This window comes from Octopus bimaculoides, chromosome 23 (assembly GCF_046866305.1).
Source record: "Octopus bimaculoides isolate indiv1 chromosome 23, ASM4686630v1, whole genome shotgun sequence".
Classification (NCBI taxonomy): Eukaryota; Metazoa; Mollusca; class Cephalopoda; order Octopoda; family Octopodidae; genus Octopus; species Octopus bimaculoides.
Window position 1 is genome coordinate 247703 of NC_142950.1, and position 26250 is coordinate 273952.

Sequence of the window (26250 nt, forward strand, 5' to 3'; positions counted from 1 at the left end):
GCTGTGTGTAGCATCGTGTGAGAGTGGGAGGCTAGTATATATTATATTAAAAAAAACAAACTTTAAGGCGCTGTTCCAGCATGGTCGCAGTCTAATGAATGAAACAAGTAAAAGAAAGAAAGGAACATGAGAAAAAAACCCCATACATTTCGTACGTATACCTGCGGCTAAAGACACGCAGCTAGCTTTACTGATTGAGTGTGACAAGGGACGGATTGATGTCTAGCAAGATATATTTAAACGAAGTCTATGAAAAGCATTCGACAATCCAGAATCGACCCACCCTCTCTGATCGAAGTAACCAAGTCTCGAAGGTAAATTCTTCCATTTATTGTGAGATGATGGGGGGTGGATTGGTTCGCAAAAGTTTTGCTTCGTCTCGACGTTTCCATGGAACCTTTGATTTCTTTGTAGGATGCCAAGAAGATTCCGTCCAGATTCTCTGTTGTCGGCTGAATTCCTGATTGTTGTTTCTAAGTTATTTGGGGATGTAAGAGAGGTGCAATTGTATCCCCTAGACCGTCCCTGGTTTGTTTTCGATAAGCTTGGGTTCATTTCTGTGTATGTTTTTGCTTTATTTTCCTTCAGCAAGGGCTTATCCGATGCCTATTCTACGATGAACTGTGTTTCGTAGTTAATAAACAAATTGCTTTGTCTTTGCCAGCCTTGTAGCGAGTTTGTTTCTTCAGCTTCACAAGTTGTTTGCCACAGTTTAAAGACACTTTCCAAGCGTTGACCATCTCAATGTTTCTTTAATTCGTTGTAGATTTCCTCATCCATGTTCTTCAATTTTTCTTCATTGCTCAGCGCTCTAAGCTTAAGCAGTTCTATTTCTGTCTTCATGTTTTCCAAGTGTTAGTTTCTCCCATAATTGTCTTTGTTGGTCCTGTTCGTTTGGAATACGTTTAATTTGGAGTTTATGAGGCAGAATTTAACCAGTGTTCATAAATTTCTGCCTTGTGCTTGTTTTTGATGATGTTTCAGAAAGAAACCTTTCTGGCTTTAAGTTTTTCATTCTATATGTGTATAATGCGGTTTTTAATTGCTAGTGGAGGGGGATGGGCTTCTATCTTGTGTATCATCTGTAGGTGGATTTTCATTTAAGCAATTATTATGTGGTAAAGAATGAAGAGTGGTGCATAATTCGGACAAATGTTGATTGAGCTGTTCCAGGGATTGTTCTTTCTTTCATTTTCCTCTTGTGTGGAGCGAGTGAGTTCATCAGTGTTGCTAATCAAAAGTCTCAAATTCGTGTTCATCTCTCTCAGTTCCTTAAGAGTCTCTTCGTTGAGACTTTTAACTGTAGAGTTTGGTGTTTATGGCATTTTCATTCTCACGTGTAGTGAAATATAATAGAAATATGGCACAAAATAGAAACACACACTTGGAAATATAAAAAGAAAAACAAACGTAAAGTCTTTTTATGAAAAGTAACGATAGATATATGCAATTAGATGAACTGAGGTGGGAGTAAAAGTAGTAAAAGTCATTGTTGGGAGTTGTTAAAGAGATTGAAAAGCATACTGGTTTCCTAATATACCTAATCATTGCGTTATGTAAGATTTTTTCTACTAATTTAATTCAGTTTACGTATCCTTTCCCCGCCCCGTCTAAATTGAACTCAGAACGTTAAGCGTTTTGTCCTCTTAATTTCCGTTTCTATGGCCACGAAGTCAAACATTCTCATAGAATTTCAGTCGCATTAGAACTACTCCAGAAAGACGAAGGCTTTGGTCGGCCCGAGGCTATAGTAGAAAACACTTGCCAAGATGCCACGCAGTGGGACTGAACCCCGAACCACGTGGTTTGTTAGCAAGCTACTTACCACACATCTATTACAAAATTTACAAACGACCACACGTTTTGAGATTCAGGTGTATTTTCAAAGAGTATATATATATATATACTCTTTTACTTGTATATATACTCTTTTACTTGTTTCAATCACTTCACTGCGGCCATACTGGAGCACCGCCTTTAGTCGAGCTAATCGACCCCACGACTTATTCTATCAGTCTCTTTTACCGAACCTCTAAATTACGGGGACGCAAAAACACATACACATATACTACGGGCTTCTTTCAGTTTCCGTCTATCAAATTCACTCACAAGGCTTTGGTTGGCTCGATGCCATAGTAGAAGACACTTGCCCAAGGTACTACGCAGTGGGACTGAACCCGGGACCATGTGGTTGGTAAACAAGTTACTTACCACACAGCCACTCCTGCACACACACACACACACACATATATGGAACAAAAATGCAATAGAGAAGAGAGGGCATTAAAACATCTGGACAGATGGATGATTGAAAGGCGGACAAGAGAAACAACAATTAGAAGGACAGGCCAAAGAGGATGGGTCATTCGTGGCTTTCTTTCCTCAGTCAAGTTCCAGAAGTCACGACCATTTCGGGCAGTTACATATATAAGAGTGTATAAGTATTTGTACACAGAGAGGTGACCCTTGGCAGGATGCCTTACATGCAAGAAAGCGGGGCCAAAGCCAAACCACGAAAAAAAAGGTAATTCCAAAGAGAATGAAAGCAAAAGTTATTTATAGTTAACCTCTCTGTGTATAAATACTTATACAGTCTTATATTTGAAAATATGTTTCTTTATTGACTTTTATTACTCATGCTTGCCACTGGTATGAAAATTTTTCCAAATTTTCTACCCTTATAATTGTCACAGTATATATATAATACACATTCGTCATCATCATCGTTTAATGTCCGCTTTCCATGCTAGCATGGGTTGGGCGATTTGACTGAGGACTAGTGAAACCAGATGGCTACACCAGGCTCCAATCTGATTTGGCAGAGTTTCTACAGCTGGGTGCCCTTGCTAACGCCAATCACTCCGAGAGTGTAGTTGGTGCTTCTACGTGTCACCAGCACGAAGGCCAGTCAGGCGGTACTGGCAACGGCCACGCTCAAAATGGTGTCTTTTACGTGCCACCTGCACACGAGCCAGTCCGGTGGCACTGGCAACAATCTTGCTCGAATGATTTTCTAACGTGCCACTAAGGCGACGCTGGTAACGATCACGCTCAAATGGTGCTATTTACGGGCCACTAGCACGGAAGCCAGACAGCTGCTCTGGCAATGATCACGCTTGGACAGTGCTGTTAGTGCTCCACTGGCACCGGTGCCAGTCATATAAATAATATGGGTGGCTTATAAGTAATTTAGCAGCCTAAAGGCAAATTTATAGATGTCACTAGAGTGACAGAAGGTACAAAATGGTACCAGCATTGCTTGAAATAAGAGTCTTATTTCTAGCAATGCTGGTACTACTTAATACCCTGCTCTCCATTCTTTCCTGTTGAAGAGTGTTGGCTCATTTTTGCCAAGCATCAAACAAATATAACTTGCTTGTCGATCATACACCTGTCTTTGTCTGTTGTTTTTCTATAAATTTCAACTGTATCATCATCATCATTGTTGTTTAACGTCTGCTTTCCATGCTGGCATGGGTTGGATCGTTTGACTGAGGACTGGCGAACCAGAAGGCTGCACCAGGCTCATATATGTATGTATGGATTGCTGGGAGGATAGAAAGAGGAGGTGTTTTCAATACAGCACAAAAGCCAAGCTTTAGGCTATCCACACTGTCAGATTCCAGTCATATTTTGAAATCCTTAAGGTGTAGCATTCACAACACTAAAATCATGTTTGTGTGAGTGTGTATGTATGTGGACGTTATGAACACAGGAGGTGTTTCTTTCTTTTTTTTTTCATAAATCTCCTTTTACAAAACCACTACATTATAGGGATGTCAAAAAACCGACACCGGCCCCTAAGTGATGGCCTTGAAAAATTCTGTTTTAGTCGAATGATTCAAATTCAGCACTTATTTTGGTCTGCTTTGCTGAACTGCTAGGTTATAGGAGCATAAACACCAACACCAGTTATCAAGCAGTGATGGGAGACAGACACGCAGACATGAGGAGACACACACACATATATATTCGATGGGCTTCTTTCAGTTTCCATCCACCAAAACCACTCACAAGTCTTTGGTCGGCTTGAGACTATAGTAGAAGACACTTGCTCAAGGTGGCACGCAGTGAGACTGAACCCAGAACCATGTGGTTGGGAAGTAAGCCTCTTACTACACCTAATATATGACAAAGATGGTGGGATAGGTTGGAAGCATAAGGTAAGTGATGACGTATGAACGGTCAAGGGGCCTTGCAAGAAGGACAACTAGTGTGTGTGACTTTTGCTTTCGGGCTTTCACTTGGGACAGACATGGTGACCCCGCAAGAGTTCAGGGAAATTGGCGTTAGGTTCTGGCCAGAGGTTAGGTTGGTGTATCCTAAGTGGACAGTATAAATGTTGCGAGAGGACCCATGTGACAGATGAACCAAGCCTTTTAGCCCATTTCACACACCTGCTGTAAAGTGGTTGGCATTTGGAAGGGCATCCAGCTGTAAAAACTTTCCAAAACTGACCTCCCCCTGTGCTGGTGCCACGTAAAAAGCACTCAGTCCACTGTGTGGGGTGATTGGTGTTAGGAGTGCTGCATCTCTTGTGGGTATTTTCCTAGCATCTCTTGTGGGTATTTTTCTAGCCAGAAGGTGATCATCACTTCTATACCCTAATCGTGTGGGATTATATTGTACAAATTCCTTGTCCTTCATCTGGAGCCAGTCAGGGGCTACTGGCATCGACCACGTTCGCATGGTGCTCTTTTCATGCCCCAAAGAACAAAAATAAAAATAGGACTGCAGCTGGAAGTGCTCAGGTGTCACTGGGGCAGGCATTGATGATTCAGCGCTTAGGAATGCTTCTGTAGGAGAAAATGTAGACCTCATTAAATATGCAAGGACCCCGAAACTTATGTCCTCTTAAGGGGTTTTTGCTTAATAAAAAAAAAAAAAAAATCTCAGTGAATGTAGTAGTGTTAGAGAGGAGAATAATTTGGTTAGGGGATATATTGGCAGCACTATTGAATTTAAAAGGAGATATCGGGTCCACATGAGCTCATTTTCGAATGCCAAATACTCCAATTCTACTGCATTGGCATATTATATTCATGATTTGAAGAGGAGGAATATGAGCTATACTATTGAATGGTTAGGCCTATCCAAAGCCCCCCCACACACACACACACTTTAATGCTAATTTAAACAGATGTAGATAATGCTTAAGGGAATTGTACTTCATTTGTAAATGTTTTGGGCCAAACACCTTAATATTTTCTTATGTGCTCCCTTTTCGTAATGATAGGTTTTTCTCTTCAGAGGCCCACCTGAGCTGTGATCTTGAATTGAATCTGTAGCAAATTAATTTTTAAAAAAACAAAATAAACATACATTTCGTACGAAATACCTGCGGCTGAAGAAATACAGCTAGCTTTACTGATTGAGTGTTTACGAATCGATGTATGTAATTGATACATGTAAAGCCATTCCAGAATCGACCCTCTCTGATTGAAGTAACGTAATTGAAGCCGATGAAGAATTAAGAATTAAGGCTGCAACAAGGTAGGCAAAGAATAGAATCTTTTTTCTTTTTGTACCCATTGTCTTTTACCGTCGCCTTTTAATGCGTTTTACATGAACAAATTGACACAAGAGTCTTAACTTTTGGTTTAATGTGAACACCCGGCCATATATACGTATGTATATTGACATTCATTGGCAAATATTGGGTTGTCCACAAAGTTCGTGCCGGTCATTACAATTTTGTGAATCTCCATCTTTTAACTTGAACATATCCTAAGTCGAAGATTAAGCCACTATAAATCGGCACGAAGTTTCCGGACAAGCCAAGAGAACAAAGCAAATGTAATAAATATTTTTGGAAAGAAAACTTTGCTCCAACGAACCGAAGGAGCAATGAAATGTCATTTATCGCCCATTACATCTCGTACAGACAAGTGGGGGTAAAAACATAGAACGAATGAATATGAGGATGTAATGGCTACTACTGAACATCACTTCCGAGTAGTATCATTTAAATGTGTCTGGCATCAAGCTTATCATTGGATTATCTTTGTTAAGTAAACTGTGGATCTACTGTTTCATAAATCCACCACAGGTGACAAATGTCCATAAAAATCTATCTCTGTCCCCAATGGGTCTATTGCCTCACCAAAGTGTCCTTTTTTTTTTTGTAGCTTTTTCAATCAGTAATAACACATTGCCTACTTGGAACTTTCAATGTCTCTTCTTCTCTGACTATAAAAACTTGTTTATTTTCTCTTCAATCGCTGCATTTGTCCAATGTTAAAAATCCTGTAGATGTTTTATATTGTGTTTGTGTAATCAATTGGTGGATATTCTGCTAATTTAAACAGATGTAGATTATGCTTAAGGGAATCGTACTTGATTTGTAAATGTTTTGGGCCAAACACCTTAATATTTTCCTATGTGCTCCCTTTTCGTAATGATAGGTTTTTCTCTTCAGAGGCCCACCTGAGCTGTGATCTTGAATTGAATCTGTAGCAAATTTTCTTTTATCTAAATTTAATTATTGACCTTTGAAATGCATATATTTTTCTTTGTTCGACTCGTGTTACCCTTTTAGCTTTTACCACCTTTTATTCGTGCATACCATTTAGGGCCCTGTTGTTTTGACCAATTGGAATGTTTATTCATTATACCTTTCAGTTTAGTCAACCATTTCATCAATTGCAGCAGCTTCATAACTAATTCAGTTCTCTGATAGCTTAGTTGTATATCTGATATGCTTTTATAATTACTGTTGTACTGAATAATTATTGATAGATCTAGATTAGCAACAGTCAGTGCTACTATCACCAACTGAAAATCTAGGTTACTTTAGGTGAGCCTAATAACTGATGGTTTTGGGGTGTTGTTGTTTGTCACACTTGGTGAGTCCTTGACAGTATACAACTAAGCTATTACTGTACATTAAAAGAAATAGGCCTCTGTAAAGTGCAACACATAACCAACAGTGAGGCTCATTGCTGGTTCCACTCCAGTACCCGGTGTTGTACGATGTGGGGTTCATTGCTGGTTCCACTCCAGTACCCGGTGTTGTACGATGTGGGGCTCATTGCTGGTTCCACTCCAGTACCCGGTGTCGTACGATGTGGGGCATAGGCTAATGTACGGAATACAAGCCAAATGATTGAAGTAATAGGTGTGGTTACGTGATAGAGAAGTTTGCTTGCCAACCATTCAGTCCCACTGCAGATATATGTGCGTCTGTGTTGGTGTTTACATCCTCATGAAAGACACAAAATAAGTACCAGGCTATTCTGGTCAGAAAGCTTAGCAAGAGCCTATGTATACATTTTAATTAAAATATATTTTGGTTTTGCTAGATTAGATTTGTTTCATTAAATTACCAAATTTCTCCTCAAACGTTAAATCCACATTTTCCTATCCTGCCCCCACCCCAACATAGAATATTCTCTTCCATTCCATAATTCGGTATAGTGTACACTTAAAGACTGGCCTTTGTTTTTTCAATCAAGTTTCAAAGTTGTTGCAGTGTTTCTGTCATGTGTTGTGAAAAAGGGGTAAGTGATACGAGGGATCTCGGATTATACAACACTGCTTCAGACAAACCTATCCAACCCGTGAGCCTGTGGAAGAAGAGGTGATGAGGATGACATGGAAAGGTAGGCACACTCTTATATACACACAGACACACACACATATATGCAGTCACTACTAGATTCATAATATATACAAACATACACACACACAAACTGATGTTCATAGATACATATTCATAATATATACACACAAGCACATACACTACTCGATTCATAATATATACACATACATACATTACTCGATTCATAATATATATATACAAGCACATACACTACTCGATTCATAATATATACACACAAGCACATACACTACTCGATTCATAATATATACACACACACACACATTACTAGATTCATAATATATACACACAAGCACATGCACTACTCGATTCATAATATATACACATACATACATTACTCGATTCATAATATATATATACAAGCACATACATTACTCGATTCATAATATATACACACAAGCACATACATTACTCGATTCATAATATATACACATACATACATTACTCGATTCATAATATATACACACACATTACTCGATTCATAATATATACACATACATTACTCCATTCATAATATATACACACACCTTACTAGATTCATAATATATACACATACATACATTACTCAATTCATAATATATACACACATTACTAGGTTCATAATATACACATATACATACATTACTCAATTCATAATATATACACACACATTACTTGATTCATAATATATACACACAAGCACATACATTACTCGATTCATAATATATACACACACATTACTCGATTCATAATATATACACACACACTACTAGATTCATAATATATACACATACATACATTACTCCATTCATAATATATACACACACATTACTCGATTCATAATATATACACACACACTACTAGATTCATAATATATACACATACATACATTACTCCATTCATAATATATACACACACATTACTCGATTCATAATATATATATACAAGCACATACACTACTCGATTCATAATATATACACACACACACACATTACTAGATTCATAATATATACACACAAGCACATACACTACTCGATTCATAATATATACACATACATACATTACTCGATTCATAATATATACATACAAGCACATACATTACTCGATTCATAATATACACACACACACATTACTACATTCATAATATATACACACAATGCTCGATTCATAATATATACACACACACATTACTACATTCATAATATATACACACAAGTACATAGATTACTCGATTCATAATATATACACATACATACATTACTCCATTCATAATACACACACACCTTACTAGATTCATAATATACATACACTACTAGATTCATAATATATACACACACACACACACACACACTACTAAATTCATAATATATACACACACACACATTACTCGATTCATAATATATACACACACACATTACTAGATTCATAATATATACACACAAGCACATACTTTACTAGATTCATAATATATACACACACACATTACTCGATTCATAATATATACACACACATTACTTGATTCATAATATATACACATACATTACTCGATTCATAATATATACACACACATTACTTGATTCATAATATATACACATACATTACTCGATTCATAATATATACACATACATACATTACTCCATTCATAATACACACACACCTTACTAGATTCATAATATACATACACTACTAGATTCATAATATATACACACACACACACACACACTACTAGATTCATAATATATACACACGAGCATATACATTACTTGATTCATAATATTTACACACACACACACATTACTAGATTCATAATATATACACACAAGCACATACATTACTCAATTCATAATATATACACATACATTACTAGGTTCATAATATACACACATACATACATTACTCGATTCATAATATATGCAAACACATTACTCGATTCATAATATATATACACACACATTATTTGATTCATAATATATACACATACATTACTCGATTCATAATATATACACATACATTACTAGATTCATAATATATACACACAAGCACATACATTACTAGATTCATAATATATACACACATAACTCGATTCATAATATATGCACACACATTACTCGATTCATAATATGTACACACACCTTACTAGATTCATAATATATACACATACATACATTACTAGATTCATAATATATACACATACATACATTACTCGATTCATAATATATACACACACATAGATCACTAGGTTCATAATATACACACATTGCTACTTGATTCATAATATATACACACAAGCACACACATTACTCGATTCATAATATATACATATACATACATTACTCCATTCATAATACACACACACACACACACACACACACACACACCTTACTAGATTCATAATATATACACGCACACACATTACTCGATTCATAATATATACACACACACATTACTCGATTCATAATATATACACATACACACATTACTCGATTCATAATATATACACACACATTACTCGATTCATAATATATACACACACATTACTCGATTCATAATATATGCACACATTACTTGATTCATAATATATACACACACATTACTCGATTCATAATATATACACATACATACATTACTCAATTCATAACATATACACACACATTACTCGATTCATAATATATACACATATATTACGCTATTCATAATATATACATATATATTACGCTATTCATAATATATACACATACATTACTCGATTCATAACATATACACACACATTACTCGATTCATAATATATACACACACATTACTCGATTCATAATATATACACATACATAGATCACTAGGTTCATAATATACACACATTACTACTTGATTCATAATATATACACATACATTACTAGACATTGTAGCCACTAAATTATCATACTTAAATGTTGTAGAATCTAAATATATAGAAAGTAATCATATCTAAACATTGTAGACACTAAATTATCATACTTAAATGTTATATATATATATATATCATATAGGAGTGGCTGTGTGGTAAGAAGCTTGCTTTCCAACCTCATGCTTCCAGGTTCAGTCCCACTGCATGGCACCTTGGGCATGAGTCTTCTGCTATAGCCTTAAGCCGACCAAAGCCTTTGTGAGTGGATTTGGTTGATGGAAACTGAATGAAGCCTGTTGTGTATGTATGTATGTATATATATATATATATATATATGCGTGTCTGTTTGTCCCTCCACCATCGCTTGACAACCGATGCTGGTGTGTTTGCATCCCCGTAACTTAGCGTTTCGGCAAAAGAGACTGATAGAACAAGTACTAGGCTTACAAAGAATAAGTCCTGGGGTCGCTTCGTTCAACTAAAGGCGCTGCTCCAGCAGGGCCACAGTCTAATGAACCAAAACAAATAAAAGATAATATGGTCACAATGAATTGTCTTATGATGAATTTCTCTTCTGGCAAATTTTTCCAGACAGGGGAAGGGAGACATATTAGGGTCTCCCCTGCTGTCCCTTATTCCCACCACCACCTGTCACTTTTATTTATTTGTAAAAAGTACTTTTTGGGGATTTTTTTTTTTTTTTTGCTTCTCATTTTTCTTTTCAGTTTCAGTAAAGGAGTCGCCCCACTCCTTGATGGGTTGTCTCCTCAGTCGTCATCATCATCATCAGATGAAGAATCGTTTCCATTGGAAGTAAACCCCATTGGGGCCAGAGGGGAAAAATGAACCTCATCCCCCCAGAATACGATGAAATACAACATGACAATCAAATGGTAAGTCAAAAATTTATAGAGAAAAAAATTGTTTGAAAAAAAAAAGGATATAATTGTAAATAGACAATAAACGATGAAATTAATTGTAAAGACATAACCACCCTGCAGTGGGGCCAGGGTGGACGTCTCATCCTCATTTGTATAAATTCATTTTTCATATGTTATATGTCCCCACATACTTTGTTTGTCCCCTCTTTGTAGCCCCTTGTGGTTAATAAAAAAGCACAGTGCATTCTGTCAACACCCCAAATGTAAAATTCTTCCCTGAAGACAGAGGCTGGTGTTACCCAATGATGGAATCAAGTTACAATCGTTATTTTGGACCACCAAGCCCCTCCTCCACAAACAACTGCTGGATTCTCAAAGCTCTTAGTCAACCCCTTTAATTCCTGATACCATTTATATTCTGTGTAAGTCGGACCTTTTTATCTGCATACATGTGTATATTTTTTGTATACCAACATGTCTAACTTGCTTCTCCTTACATTTACTCCTCTTCCTGCTCAAGTTGAAATCTCTTGAACACTATGAAGTGTATTCTATGTTGAGACTACCTGTCTCTAATCTATAAACTACATACATATGTATAGGTGCAGGAGTGGCTGTGTGGTACGTAGCCTGCTGACCAACCACACGGTCCTGGCTTCAGTCCCACTGCATGCCACCTTGGGCAAGTGTCTTCTACTATAGCCCTCGGCCAACCAAAACCTTGTGAGTGGATTTGGTTGACGGACACTGAAAAAAGCCTGTGGAGTTTGTATGTGTATATATATATATATATATATATATATATATATATTTATTTTATTTTAGTTGAAGAGCGTAGGCTCGAAACGTCAAAGACTTTCTCTATTCCCGAGCGTTAAACTAATGCATCCATTTGTTGTTTACATGGATAGTTTATCCTGCATTTGAGAATAAAATTATTTCCTTATTTGTATCTTATATAGATTTTGAATTTCTTCTTGTAATAATAATATTGTATATGTCTTGAAATGTTTGCCTTGCCTTAATGTTTAGTGTCCGGTTTAAAAGTTATGTATCCGATGCATTGGAAATCTGCAATGAGTCCATAAATACCGTCCCGGCTATAACCGCTGGAGCCCTAGTAATCCGTTACAGTACTTATCTAGTGTACCTAATCATTTAAATCACCTGTAAACTAAACCCCCATACTTTTTGTGAATCATCATCATCGTCGTTTAACGTCCGCTTTCCATGCTAGCATGGGTTGGACGATTTGACTGAGGACTGGTGAAACCAGATGGCTACACCAGGCTCCATATCTTCGAAACGTCTAGTTAGAATAGAGGCAGCTGACGAAGGAATAATTCCAAGTGGCTTTCTGTTTTCTTATGTGTTCGTTCCGTTGTCTGTAGTTCATTGTTCTAACGTCCTGTACCCTGATATGCATCTCTATACACATGTAAATGTGAGTATGTACATATATGTGTGTATACATGCATATATATCCTTTGTATTATTATATATATATGTAAAATACAAAAAAGGGACAAGAACGCAAAACATCCAGAGAGATGATACAAAGAAAACAAGGATGGGTCATTCGGAGTTTTCTTTCCTCAGTCGAGTTCCAGATTCTCTTTGCATCTGTGTTTGTCCTCCGCCACCACTTCACAGCCGGTGTTGGTGTGTTTATGGCCCCATCACTTAGTGGTTTGGCAGAATAAGAACTGAACTTTAAAAATAAAACACTGCCAGGTTTGACTTGAATGGTTCAACCTTTGAATGTGGTGCTCCAGCATGGCTGCAGCCAAGCATTTTGTCCAGGGTGCTAGAAATGTTGCCAGGTCACTGAACTGAGGCCAAATGGTGAAGATTACTGTAATTATAATTAACGGAAACATTTTAATTAATTTAAAGTACACAGTGATGAAACAGAAAGATTCATTTCATTAATTAATTGTATTCTTTAATTAATTATTGTTATTTCACCCCAGGTCAGTCCTGATCCAGGCAGACCTACGATTAATCATGTTCCAGTCGTGACCATCCCATCTTTTATTCAGGCATAGTGTATCTAGGACTACATTATCTTAATGTATAGTATAGTAGTTAGTATTAGTGGCTATAGGTGTTGTTTAGCCCCAGGTCAGTCCTGATCCAGGCAGACCTACGATTAAACATGTTCCAGTCGTGACCACCCCACCTTATATTCAGGCATAGTGTATCTAGAACTACATTATCTAATGTACAGCTTTAGTATTAGTGGCTGTAGTCGTTCTTAAGCCCCAGGTCACTCCTGATCCAGTCAGACGTTCCAGTTGTGATCATCCCATCTTTTACTCACACACAACCTATAATAATAATATTGTTACTCATTAAATTATTTAATGTTTGTTTAAATCTTAATTAAGGAAATTACTGAACATATATTTTAATTAAATCAATTAAGAGTAATTAGCCGAAAGTAAGACTGCAATTCCACGAACAGGCATCTCCGGACACTTAGAAATCTGTATTTCTTATATCTTTCACTTGTTTTAGGCACGAGCCCGTGGCCATGCTGGAGTACCACCTTGAAGAATTCTACAACCAAATGAATCAACCTCAGGAATTTTTTCTTTTAATCTTACATCATTTGACAGAAACCATTATGGGGTCAGTTGGCCCCATAATAGGTCTGTGCGGTCATCTGACAGGGACAGTTTCTTTAATTAATTTATACGAATTGTATGCATGTTTGTAATGGTTAGATGGGGGTGGGGAGCGCTAGGAATGTGGCTTGTGGGGGTAGAACGCCTAAAATGTTGGACTAGTTGGTTACATGGACTCCAGTGGTCAACTGGCACCTATTTTATCGACTCCCGAAAGAACGAGAGGCCTCTGGAAATTGAACTCGAAACATAAAGACAAACGAACGGCTGCCAAACATTTCGCCCACACGTGCTAACGACTCAGCCAGCTCCCTTTGCTTGTTTCACTCATTTGACTGCGGCCATGCTGGAGCACCGCCTTTATAGTCGAGTAAACCGACCCCAGGACTTATTCTTTGTAAGCCTAATACTTATTCTCTTTTGCCGAAACCACTAAGTTACGGGGACGTAAACACACCAGCATCGATTGTCAAGCGATGGTGGGGGGACAAACACAGACACACAAACACACCTACATATTTTGAGGGAGGGGACTAGTCGATTATGTTGACCCCCTAGCGTTTTAATTACCCTAACCCTTATAGGTTGAAAGGAACAGTCGACATCGGCGGAATTTGAACTCAGAACGTAAAGACGGACTGAACACCGTTAAGCACTTTCTCCGGCGTGCTAACGATTCTGCCTTTAAAAATAATAATAATGTTCGTAATCCTTTCAATTATACGCACGGGCGGGGGTAGTTAATTACATTGACCCCTCAATGTTCGTCTTTTAATTAATAATCGGTCCCAGAAGGATCTTAGAAGCTAAAACACATTCGTCCAGCGAAATAAAGATTCTGATCGCAGAGAAACAAAGGGAAGTAACTCGGAGAAGCCAGAGTAAAATAGAGACGTTACAGATAGATGGCGCTGGTGTTTGTTGTTGGTTTGTCATAGCAATGGCGGTGAAGATGGCGGTAGGAACTCGTTAAAATTACTCTTTTCCTTGTTTCAGTCCTTTTGACTGCGTCCAAGCTGGAGCACCGCCTTTATAGTCGGTCAAATCGACCGCAGGACTTGCTCTTTGTAAGCCTGGTACTTATTCTATCGGTCTCTTTTGCCGAAACCGCTAATTTACGTTGACGTAAACACACCAGCATCGGTTGTCAAGCGATGTTGGGAGGTGGGGACAAACAGACACACAAACATATACACACACATACATATATACAACGGGCTTCTTTCAGTTTCCGCCTACCAAATCCACTCCTTACGGTCTTTATTTCTTTCTCTGTCTTATTTCTTTGACCGGTTTCAGTCAGTATTTGTATCCGCCATCACTTGTTTACAACCCCAGGACCAGACATTTTATTTTCTTTTCGATAATTTATTAAGTTTGATTCGTTCGACGAAAACCGTTCACAGGGAACACGTCTGTGGAATGCACAGCCACTTAAACATTAATTTCACCGTGCCCCAGTCCACTTACCTGGCAAAAATCACTTACACCTGTAATTCAAAGGGACCGGCCTTGTCACATTGTATTTCTTTGTAAATTACGTGAAGAAGACGTGTCTGCGGAGTACTGAGCCACTTGCATGCTAATTTTCTGTTGATTGAATTGTAATCGATATGTCACTTTCGCTTCATACTGTTTTATTGACCTTGAAAAATAAAGCTGACAAAGCCAGGATTCGAAATCACAACGCAGATATAGTTTTATTTTATTTATCTCTTGACCACCAAACAGAATGGAAAATGCAGAGAATTACCTCCCTTGAAACCAACGCGAGAAGACCCAACGGAACCATTTCCAAAATGTGATATTTATTTAATTATCGTAATTAAAAATATTATTTAATTACCTGGAAATAAAAGTAAAAATAATAAAAAATGTGTAGGAAACCCGGTGTCTTTCCGATAACCAGAAAATCGAAAAATACGGGAAAAGTAAGTTTAAAAAACAAAAAAAACGACGCCATTATAAGGCCCCCCCCTTAAAAATTTTTCCGGGTTTTGACACTTTAGCGACATCAAATCTCGAAAATTTTCTAGTGAAAATCTGAGGAATCGATGTCGCTAAAGTGTCAAAATTTTATAAGTTTTGACACTTTAGCGACATCGGTTCCCCAGATTTTCACTAGAAAATTTTCGAGATTTGATGTCGCTAAAGTGTCAAAACCCGGAAAAATTTTTAAGGGGGGGGGCCTTATAATGGCGTCGTTTTTTTTGTTTTTAGCTACTCCTCACCTATTGGTTATACTATAAACATTATCGATTTGTCTTTATTACCTTCCGCGCGTCCCACGATGGGATTTTCTGGATTAAGACGTGTTTTCTTCTTCCTGTTGCAGTCGATTCTTCTTCTTTGCATAATTTTTGTGGTTTTTATTTTATTTATTCAACAAAAAACATCTTTAAATGATTTTTTTTATTCGAGAAAAACATATTTTCGATGATAAAAAAGACTATGTAGACATTCTTTTATTTGTTTTCAGTCAATTGACTGCAGCGATGCTCAGTCAAACCGATTCGACCCCAGGACATACACTTTGTAAGTCTAGTACCGTCTCTTTTTGCTAAACATAAACATACCAACATTGGTTGCCAAGCGATGGTGGAGAGACAAACATACACATAGATACGACAGGCTTCCTCCAGGCCTTGATTGGCCTGAGGCTATAAGTAGAAGACACTTTCCCATCGCTTGACAACCAATGTTGGTGTGTTTACGTCCCCCATAACTTAGCAGTTTAACAAGAGACCAATAGAATAATAAGTACTAGGCTTCAGAAGTCCCAGGGTTGATTTACTCCAACATGGCCACAGTCAAAATAATTCACTACAGCTAGAATCCTTTTGTCCAAAGACGAAAGGGATCAGGACCACACAGCAGGTGGACCCACCAGTCAAATAAAAAAGGCAAACACTGCAAGTGGGAGGGTCAATACTTTTATTTTTTTTTCCTCTCAAAATAGAGTTGAAATTGAAATGAAGGTAGAAGGAAGAGGTATGTATACATGATAGAAGGGGGAGTGATTGGCATGGAGTGGATGGGAGGGAGGGGCAGGAGGAAGAAGAAAAAGGGCCTTGACCACTAGTTGCTTCTGCTGTCACCTTCCATCAACCACTTACTAAGGTGCACTTAGACATCCACTAACCAAAACTGCTGTTACTACGACTAAGCACTACCACCACCTCCACTACTTCACCTGTTACTACCACCACAACCAGTTACTATGGTAATGATCCAAGTTGTTAATGGTTACAACAGCTTCTGCTGTGCTTCACACTACTCCCACCACAACTACTAACCTCTCCCTCGCTAGATATAGTGACCAATCAACCCTTCCGTTCTAATTGCTTCGAATAAAGAATGAAAAAAAAAACAATAGATTAAAATGCTAGATATTCCCCTCTAAGACGAGATGGCCATGGTTGGAACACTGCCCCAGAGTTAAAACTACCACTGACTTTTATTACAGAGAAACAAGAGATTTCAATTAAAAGTTACATCCATAACGAGAAGAGAAGTAATTAAGTATGAAGGTTCATTTGAAGAGAACGAACCCAACAAAGGTAAATTAAATGAGAAAAAAGGTTTAGAAATTAAAATAAATTGCAATAGTGGGGGGACAACCTTGGATAGGTTTCAGTGTTATTGACCTCCTCAAGCAACCAGACAATAACTAAGATCACACAAGATTTATACATATACTTTAGATATATATATACACACAAAACAGGGTCTCTTCCTGCCAAGGGTTCCAGATGAGACTACTTCACGGCAGGAAACGCAGGTGAGAGCAGCAGTGATCAGACTCTCTCATTGACCAAATGCCACCTATCAGAGGAGGTTCCAAATAATAGTGTAGCACAGGCAACGGTGGTGCCCCAGCATGACCACAGCTTTAAATATGTTTAAAGACTAGAGATATACATGTGCAATGAAGTATGTGTGCACAGAATTTATATATCTCGCACCATGCACACACAATGTAATTCCGTGTGCACTCAAATCTCTCTATCTGCATGCAGCAGCATGTATGTACATGTGTGTGTATACAGATGCATCTTACCATCTGGCAAAAACAAGCTGTAATTCACGGAGGTCAAATAAGAGCAAAACATATCTAGAGTTGTCTACCCCGTTCGATACTTCAATAGCAAAAAAAATTATTATTTTTTGTGGTGGTGGTCATATTTCTGGGTACAGGGTGGGCCAAAAGTCACACGAAAATATAACATCTTATACTACTATTAATCATCATTATTATTTTGTGTAACATTGAAACACTGTTGGTCGATTATTGTTTTATTTGTTTCAGTCACATGACTGCAGCCATGCTGGAGCACTGCCTCTCAGTCGAACAAATTGACTCTAGGACTTATTTTTCTAAGCCTAGTACTTATTCTATCTCTTTTGCCAAACTGCTAAGTTACGGGGGACGTAAACACACCATCGGCTATCAAACAATGGTGGCAGGGACAGACAGACACACTCACATGTACATACACACATATATATATATATATACACACGACGGGCTTCTTTCAGTTTCTGTCAACCAAATCCACTCGCAAGGCTTTGGTTGGCCCGAGGCTTAGTGGACACTTATTTAAAGTGCCACACAGTGGGACTGAACCAGGAACCATGTGGTTGGAAAGCAAGCTTCTTTACCACACAGCCTGCGCCTGATTAGTGCAAAGAGTCCATGCAACATGCAGTGTGCAGGACAAATACCAATGGTTGCCCCCTCCCCTACCTGTGCTAAAGAAAAGTCCAAAGAAACCAGTGCAAAGATCTCTGCAGGAAATTCTGCTCCTTGTACAACAAACAATAAAAAAATCTGCAAATGGTGAATGTTTCGAACCCTTGTAATCAGGATGTTGACATTTCCTAATTAGTTTTGTGTTGTAATTAACCATAAAGTGCTGTTTTTGAAATATGGGGGAGAGGGGGGTCTCAGTGTGTGACTTTGGGCCCATCCTGTATTTTGACAGATTCAAAGCTAGCAAGGGAAACAGACTTACCTACCCATAAAGCACCTTTTGTCTGACGCTCTGCCAATTCAGAGACATGACAGTAGTAGTAGTAGTAGCAGTACTTGTGGGTGGTGGTGGTCGTCGTCGTCAAAGTAGTTGTAGCAACAGAATTTAGAAAGATATTAGAAATAAGGAGGGAGGGAGGGAGGGATGAGGTGACAATCATGAGTTTCCTGCCCTGAAATTATCAGATTTAAAAATGCGACTGAAATATTGTTAATAGTAAAGCTGTGGTGGTGAAAAAGCAAATGAACAAACGAAAAAAAAAAACAGTAACCATGACGACATTACAGACTCCAACACATACATACTGAAGAGGCAGAGAGAGAGAGAGAGAAACGGGGGCAGTTATGATGGCTAAGGAACTAAATGAAGGGACAACAGACCTACCAGACTATCTAATGGGAAAACATTGAGCACACACAAACTCCCTCACTTTGGTGGGGAGAATAAGGAGAGTTTAGCTTAACCTGGGGCCCAATGAGTTTGATAAGAGTAACAAGAAATCATTATTATTATTATTATTATTACTATTATTATTTTATTTCACTCCATTTTAGAAAAACTGAAACACGTCTTTGACAATTCCGGAGCACATTGGACTTGTTTTTCAGTCTGGCTGCGATGGTGCAACAAAACAGAACAGAACAGTTGTGGACATCTCCAACCAAAAGCATCGTGAGAAAAAGCAACATCGCATACAACGGCCGGTCAATTTGTCCGAGAAGTTCATGCAATACGGTGTGCCCAACACATAGCAAAGTGGACCCCTCACCACCGAGATGTCTCTGTCAGAAAGAGGCTTTAAAAAGAAAAAAAGTCCAAAGAAATTCGTGCACACATTGTCACAGGGAGTTGATATTCCTCATGCAACGAAGAATAAAAGCTACAGACATTTGCTAATTTGTTTTGCTTTCTAATTAAATATAAATGGGTTGTTTTTGAAATGTGCAATAGAGATATTAGAGTCTTAATCTTGGCACATGACCTTTGGCCCCCCCCCCCCCTCAACTTGTATATATTTTTACAGAAAGACGCATGCACACACACATTTTTAAAGATGTCCCGCTCCCCAGCCCCATTATTCCAATACAACTTTGCTAAAACCTTACTGTATGGTGCGGTCAGCTACCATTTATGAAGGAAAAATATTATTACACCAAGCTGATAGTGAGAGAAAAGGACAACACCAGCACTGCCGCCACCACAGCAGAAAAGAAATTTGGCAGATGACGTCTATGTGCACGAGCGTGTCTATAAATGGTTAAGGAGAAGCAGCAAGGGGTCAGAGGTTGTGGTATGATGGGGAGGAAGAGGAGGAATAAGGAAGAAATGAAAACAGGAGGCAAGAATGTTGGAAGGGAGATTAATAAGAATAATAATTATTGTAATTTCAATAACATCATCAGTACAAATATAAGCAGGTAGCTAACTCTTCTTCTCTCAGTCTGTGTATATATGCATGCGTATATGGACATGTTGTACACGCACATACACATTTATGTAATGTATAATGTTATATATACCGACATCTATGTGGAAAAGCTGCAAAGACAAAGAAAAAAAAACCAAAAAGAAAAAAAGATTAGACAATAAAACCACAAATCCCGAAAAAGACAAAAAAACAATACAAAATAGATAAATTCTATCCTCATTTACCATCCATTTTGTCTGCTGGCATCGGCTGGACATCTTGGGAGCAACTGGGCAAGGCCAGGAGCCACACCATATAAATAAATATATATATATATATATATATATATAAATAAATAAATAAATAAAAAATATATATATATAAATTAATAAATACATAAATAAATAAATGAATAAATATATAAGTAAATAAATAAATAGTGTTCAGGATGCTTTTTACATTACCACCATGGAACCGGGCAAGGCCAGGAGCCACATTATTCTGGATACAAGGAAATGATCTAGAATTACAAACTGATCATCCACTAATATGTGCAACTCTATATTAAAACTTTCTTGTGTACCCAACCCAGTATTAGCCAATATACATCATTCCCAGTGGTGCATTTATTTCGAGATGCTCTGTGTTGAATAACTCAGTTATCATTCAGCCAGTTTTAGGAACAGAACGTGACTAAGGTATGGTGGGAGATTTTAATTGAGAACTTCTAAAAACAACACAACATTTGTAGTTGGAGCCAGAGCCAGTTTCAGCCGGGTTGGTAACGAAAATTCAATCTTATAATAATTCTGCTTCTTCCTCCGTTACTCAGCCCATTCGTGAGGCTGTCATGTGATTGGCTGAAGTCGGGGAGGCTGCGAGTGAAACGTGGAATTCTTTTTAACTCAGTCTTATTCCTTAGTTATTTCGTCTGACTGTAATGCCTTCTTCATGTGATTGGTTGAAGGGAAAAGTGAAGAACAAGAGAGAAAAAGAGGGGAAGCGTGAGAGAGAAGTCTATAAAATTGTGAATAAAGCATCATCATTTAATTCTGCTTCCCATGGACGGTTTGACTGAGGACTGGCAAGCTAAGAGGCTGCACCACGCTCAAATTGATTTGGCAAGGTTTCTACAGCTGGATGCCCTTCCAAATGCCAACCGCTTTACAGCAGGTGTGTGAAATGGGCTAAAAAGCTTGGTTCATCTGTCACATGGGTCCTCTCACAACATTTATACTGTCCACTTAGGATACACCGACCTAACCTCTGGCCAGAACCTAACGCCAATTTCCCTGAACTCTTGCGGGGTCACCATGTCTGTCCCAAGTGAAAGCCCGAAAGTAAAAGTCATACGCACTAGTTGTCCTTCTGCTCACATGTCTGTCCTACTTGCAAGGCCCCTTGACCGTTCATACGTCATCACTTACCTTATACTTCCAGCCTATCCCACCATCTTTGTCATATATTATGTGTAGTGAGAGGCTTGCTTCCCAACCACATGGTTCTGGGTTCAGTCTCACTGCGTGCCACCTTGAGCAAGTGTCTTCTGCTATAGTCTCAAGCCGACCAAAGCCTTGTGAGTGGTTTTGGTGGATGGAAACTGAAAGAAGCCCATCGAATATATATGTGTGTGTGTCTCCTCATGTCTGTGTGTCTGTCTCCCATCACTGCTTGATAACTGGTGTTGGTGTTTATGCTCCTATAACCTAGCAGTTCAGCAAAGCAGACCAAAATAAGTGCTGGATTTGATTCATTCGACTAAAACAGAATTTTTCAAGGCCATCACTTAGGGGCCGGTGTCGGTTTTTTGACATCCCTATAATGTAGTGGTTTTGTAAAAGGAGATTTATAAAAAAAAGAAAGAAACACCTCCTGTGTTCATAATGTCTACATACATACACACTCACACAAACATGTATATGGGCATACACACACAAACATATATGTGCATGTACGTACTCATATGTATACACATATCCACACTCCAAACACTATTATGACAACTTACTGATTGTCCTCCAAGTAAATGCATAAACTACGGTTTAAGCAACATATTACCTGCCTCTGGACGCCCTCTTCCCATGACGGTACCCATACAGGTGATCCCCAGGAGTGCCTCCGGATTTAAACATCGCCTGGTTGCTTGGATGCTTCAGACTACCCCTGAAGGATCGAGACAAACCTACCACTTACCTATATATATATATATACATATATATATATATACATACATACATACATGTGTGAGCATGTATTGTACACGCCAGTAATCTAAAAATGTATTCCAACAGACAAGGTAACTCTCATGGAACTAGGCAACCAAAATATAATGCTTTCAAAAACTAAACCTTTTCCAGGTGTCTTTGGACAAACTTAATCTTCTTGAGACGAAGAGACTCTTAAGGAATGAAGAGACTCTTAAGGAACTGAGAGAGATGAACACGAATTTGAGACTTTTGATTAGCAACACTGATGAACTCACTCGCTCCACACAAGAGGAAAAGAAGAGAAAGAACAATCCCTGCAACAGCTCAATCAACATTTGTCCAAATTATGCACCACTCTTCATTCTTTACCACATAATAATTGCTTGAATGAAAATCCACCTACAGATGATACACAAGATAGAAGCCCATCCCCCTCCACTAGCAACTAAAAACCGCATTATACACATATAGAATGAAAAATTTAAAGCCAGAAAGGTTACTTTCTGGAACATGATCAAAAACAAGCACAAGGCAGAAATTTATGAACACTGGTTAAATTCTGCCTCATAAACTCCAAATTAAACGTATTCCAAACGAACAGGACCAACAAAGACAATTATGGGAGAAACTAACACTTGGAAAACATGAAGACAGAAATAGAACTGCTTAAGCTTAGAGCGCTGAGCAATGAAGAAAAATTGAAGAACATGGATGAGGAAATCTACAACGAATTAAAGAAACATTGAGATGGTCAACGCTTGGAAAGTGTCTTTAAACCGTGGCAAACAACTTGTGAAGCTGAAGAAACAAACTCGCTACAAGGCTGGCAAAGACAAAGCAATTTGTTTATTAACTACGAAACACAGTTCATCGTAGAATAGGCATCGGATAAGCCCTTGCTGAAGGAAGATAAAGCAAAAACATACACAGAAATGAACCCAAGCTTATCGAACACAAACCAGAGACGGTCTAGGGGATACAATTGCACCTCTCTTACATCCCCAAATAACTTAGAAACAACAATCAGGAATTCAGCCGACAACAGAGAATCTGGACGGAATCTTCTTGGCATCCTACGAAGAAATCAAAGGTTCCATGGAAACGTCGAGACGAAGCAAAACTTTTGCGAACCAATCCACCCCCCATCATCTCACAATAAATGGAAGAATTTACCTTCGAGACTTGGTTACTTCGATCAGAGAGGGTGGGTCGATTCTGGATTGTCGAATGCTTTTCATAGACTTCGTTTAAATATATCTTGCTAGACATCAATCCGTCTCTTGTCACACTCAATCAGTAAAGCTAGCTGCGTGTCTTTAGCCGCAGGTATACGTACGAAATGTATGGGTTTTTTTTCTCATGTTCCTTTCTTTCTTTTACTTGTTTCATTCATTAGACTGCGGCCATGCTGTAGCAGCGCCTTAAAGTTTTTTTTATATAATATATACTAGCCTCCCTCTTTCACACGATGCTACACACAGCATATATGTTTGTATATATATATATACACCAGCTGCCTTAACTCGTACAAGTCAGTGGATCAGTGGGTATAAGCAGGTGTGTGAAATGGGCTAAAAAGCTTGGTTCATCTGTCACATGGGTCCTCTCGCAACATTTATACTGTCCACTTAGGATACACCGACCTAACCTCTGGCCAGAACCTAACGCCAATCGGTTAGGTACAGTAAGGCCCTAGCGTTAGACCGAAATAGAATAGAGGGAGACCTAATTAAGAAATTAGAAGAGGCACTAAGTACTGGCATCGCGTCCAACGTAGTGGCAGCGAGGTTGGCCCTCGACCAACATTTCAAGGCCAAACACGAAGGATGCGTTGTCAGAGCTAGGATGCGTGCTCTGAGGGACGAGGGAGTTCGAGAGGCCCGAGTAGCGGAGGCGCAACGAGGCAACAGAGCCACCATTAGGTCTCTGACAGATGAAGAAGGGCGCGAATTACTCGAGCCTGAAAGGATGTGCGAGGCCTTTCAACAGCACTTTGCCCGACTGTTCGGGACAACTGGTGGGTCAGAACGCAGAGTAGACTTAATCTTCTTGAGACGAAGAGACTCTTAAGGAATGAAGAGACTCTTAAGGAACTGAGAGAGATGAACACGAATTTGAGACTTTTGATTAGCAACACTGATGAACTCACTCGCTCCACACAAGAGGAAAAGAAGAGAAAGAACAATCCCTGCAACAGCTCAATCAACATTTGTCCAAATTATGCACCACTCTTCATTCTTTACCACATAATAATTGCTTAAATGAAAATCCACCTAAAGATGATACACAAGATAGAAGCCCATCCCCCTCCACTATCAATTAAAAACCGCATTATACACATATAGAATGAAAAACTTAAAGCCAGAAAGGTTTCTTTCTGAAACATGATCAAAAACAAGCACAAGGCAGGAATTTATGAACACTGGTTAAATTCTGCCTCATAAACTCCAAATTAAACGTATTCCAAACGAACAGGACCAACAAAGACAATTATGGGAGAAACTAACACTTGGAAAACACGAAGACAGAAATAGAACTGCTTAAGCTTAGAGCGCTGAGCAATGAAGAAAAATTGAAGAACATGGATGAGGAAATCTACAACGAATTAAAGAAACATTGAGATGGTCAACGCTTGGAAAGTGTCTTTAAACTGTGGCAAACAACTTGTGAAGCTGAAGAAACAAACTCGCTACAAGGCTGGCAAAGACAAAGCAATTTGTTTATTAACTACGAAACACAGTTCATCGTAGAATAGGCATCGGATAAGCCCTTGCTGAAGGAAAATAAAGCAAAAACATACACAGAAATGAACCCAAGCTTATCGAACACAAACCAGAGACGGTCTAGGGGATACAATTGCACCTCTCTTACATCCCCAAATAACTTAGAAACAACAATCAGGAATTCAGCCGACAACAGAGAATCTGGACGGAATCTTCTTGGCATCCTACGAAGAAATCAAAGGTTCCATGGAAACGTCGAGACGAAGCAAAACTTTTGCGAACCAATTCACCCCCCATCATCTCACAATAAATGGAAGAACTTACCTTCGAGACTTGGTTACTTCGATCAGAGAGGGTGGGTCGATTCTGGATTGTCGAATGCTTTTCATAGACTTCGTTTAAATATATCTTGCTAGACATCAATCCGTCCCTTGTCACACTCAATCAGTAAAGCTAGCTGCGTGTCTTTAGCCGCAGGTATACGTACGAAATGTATGGGTTTTTTTCTCATGTTCCTTTCTTTCTTTTACTTGTTTCATTCATTAGACTGCGGCCATGCTGGAGCAGCGCCTTAAAGTTTTTTTTATATAATATATACTAGCCTCCCTCTTTCACACGATGCTACACACAGCATATATGTTTGTATATATATATATACACCAGCTGCCTTAACTCGTACAAGTCAGTGGATCAGTGGGTATAAGCAGGTGTGTGAAATGGGCTAAAAAGCTTGGTTCATCTGTCACATGGGTCCTCTCGCAACATTTATACTGTCCACTTAGGATACACCGACCTAACCTCTGGCCAGAACCAAACGCCAATTTCCCTTTTTTGTTTTCTATATTAATTTTCTGCTTTTCTCTCTCTCTCTCTCCATTTTCCAGACATAT

The 26250-nt window shown here is 38.5% G+C and overlaps 2 long non-coding RNA genes across 21 annotated transcripts; one reads left to right on the top strand and one right to left on the bottom strand.

Moving 5' to 3' along the window:
* The first annotated feature begins 168 nt into the window (after window positions 1-168).
* Window positions 169-19914, top strand: LOC149131278 (uncharacterized). Of its 20 annotated transcripts, XR_016238126.1 has the most exons (8): window positions 175-314; window positions 5237-5493; window positions 7455-7601; window positions 11204-11371; window positions 13880-15790; window positions 16469-16524; window positions 17456-17549; window positions 19577-19914. It is a non-coding gene; the product is annotated as an uncharacterized LOC149131278 (long non-coding RNA). The 20 variants fall into 20 exon arrangements; XR_016238118.1 differs by lacking the exon at window positions 16469-16524 and having other exon boundaries at window positions 170-314; window positions 13880-14947; XR_016238136.1 differs by lacking the exon at window positions 17456-17549 and having other exon boundaries at window positions 172-314; window positions 13880-14947.
* Window positions 16387-26250, bottom strand: LOC149131279 (uncharacterized). The gene is made up of 2 exons (XR_016238139.1): window positions 23811-26250; window positions 16387-20561 (listed from the first exon to the last, which is right to left on the bottom strand). It is a non-coding gene; the product is annotated as an uncharacterized LOC149131279 (long non-coding RNA).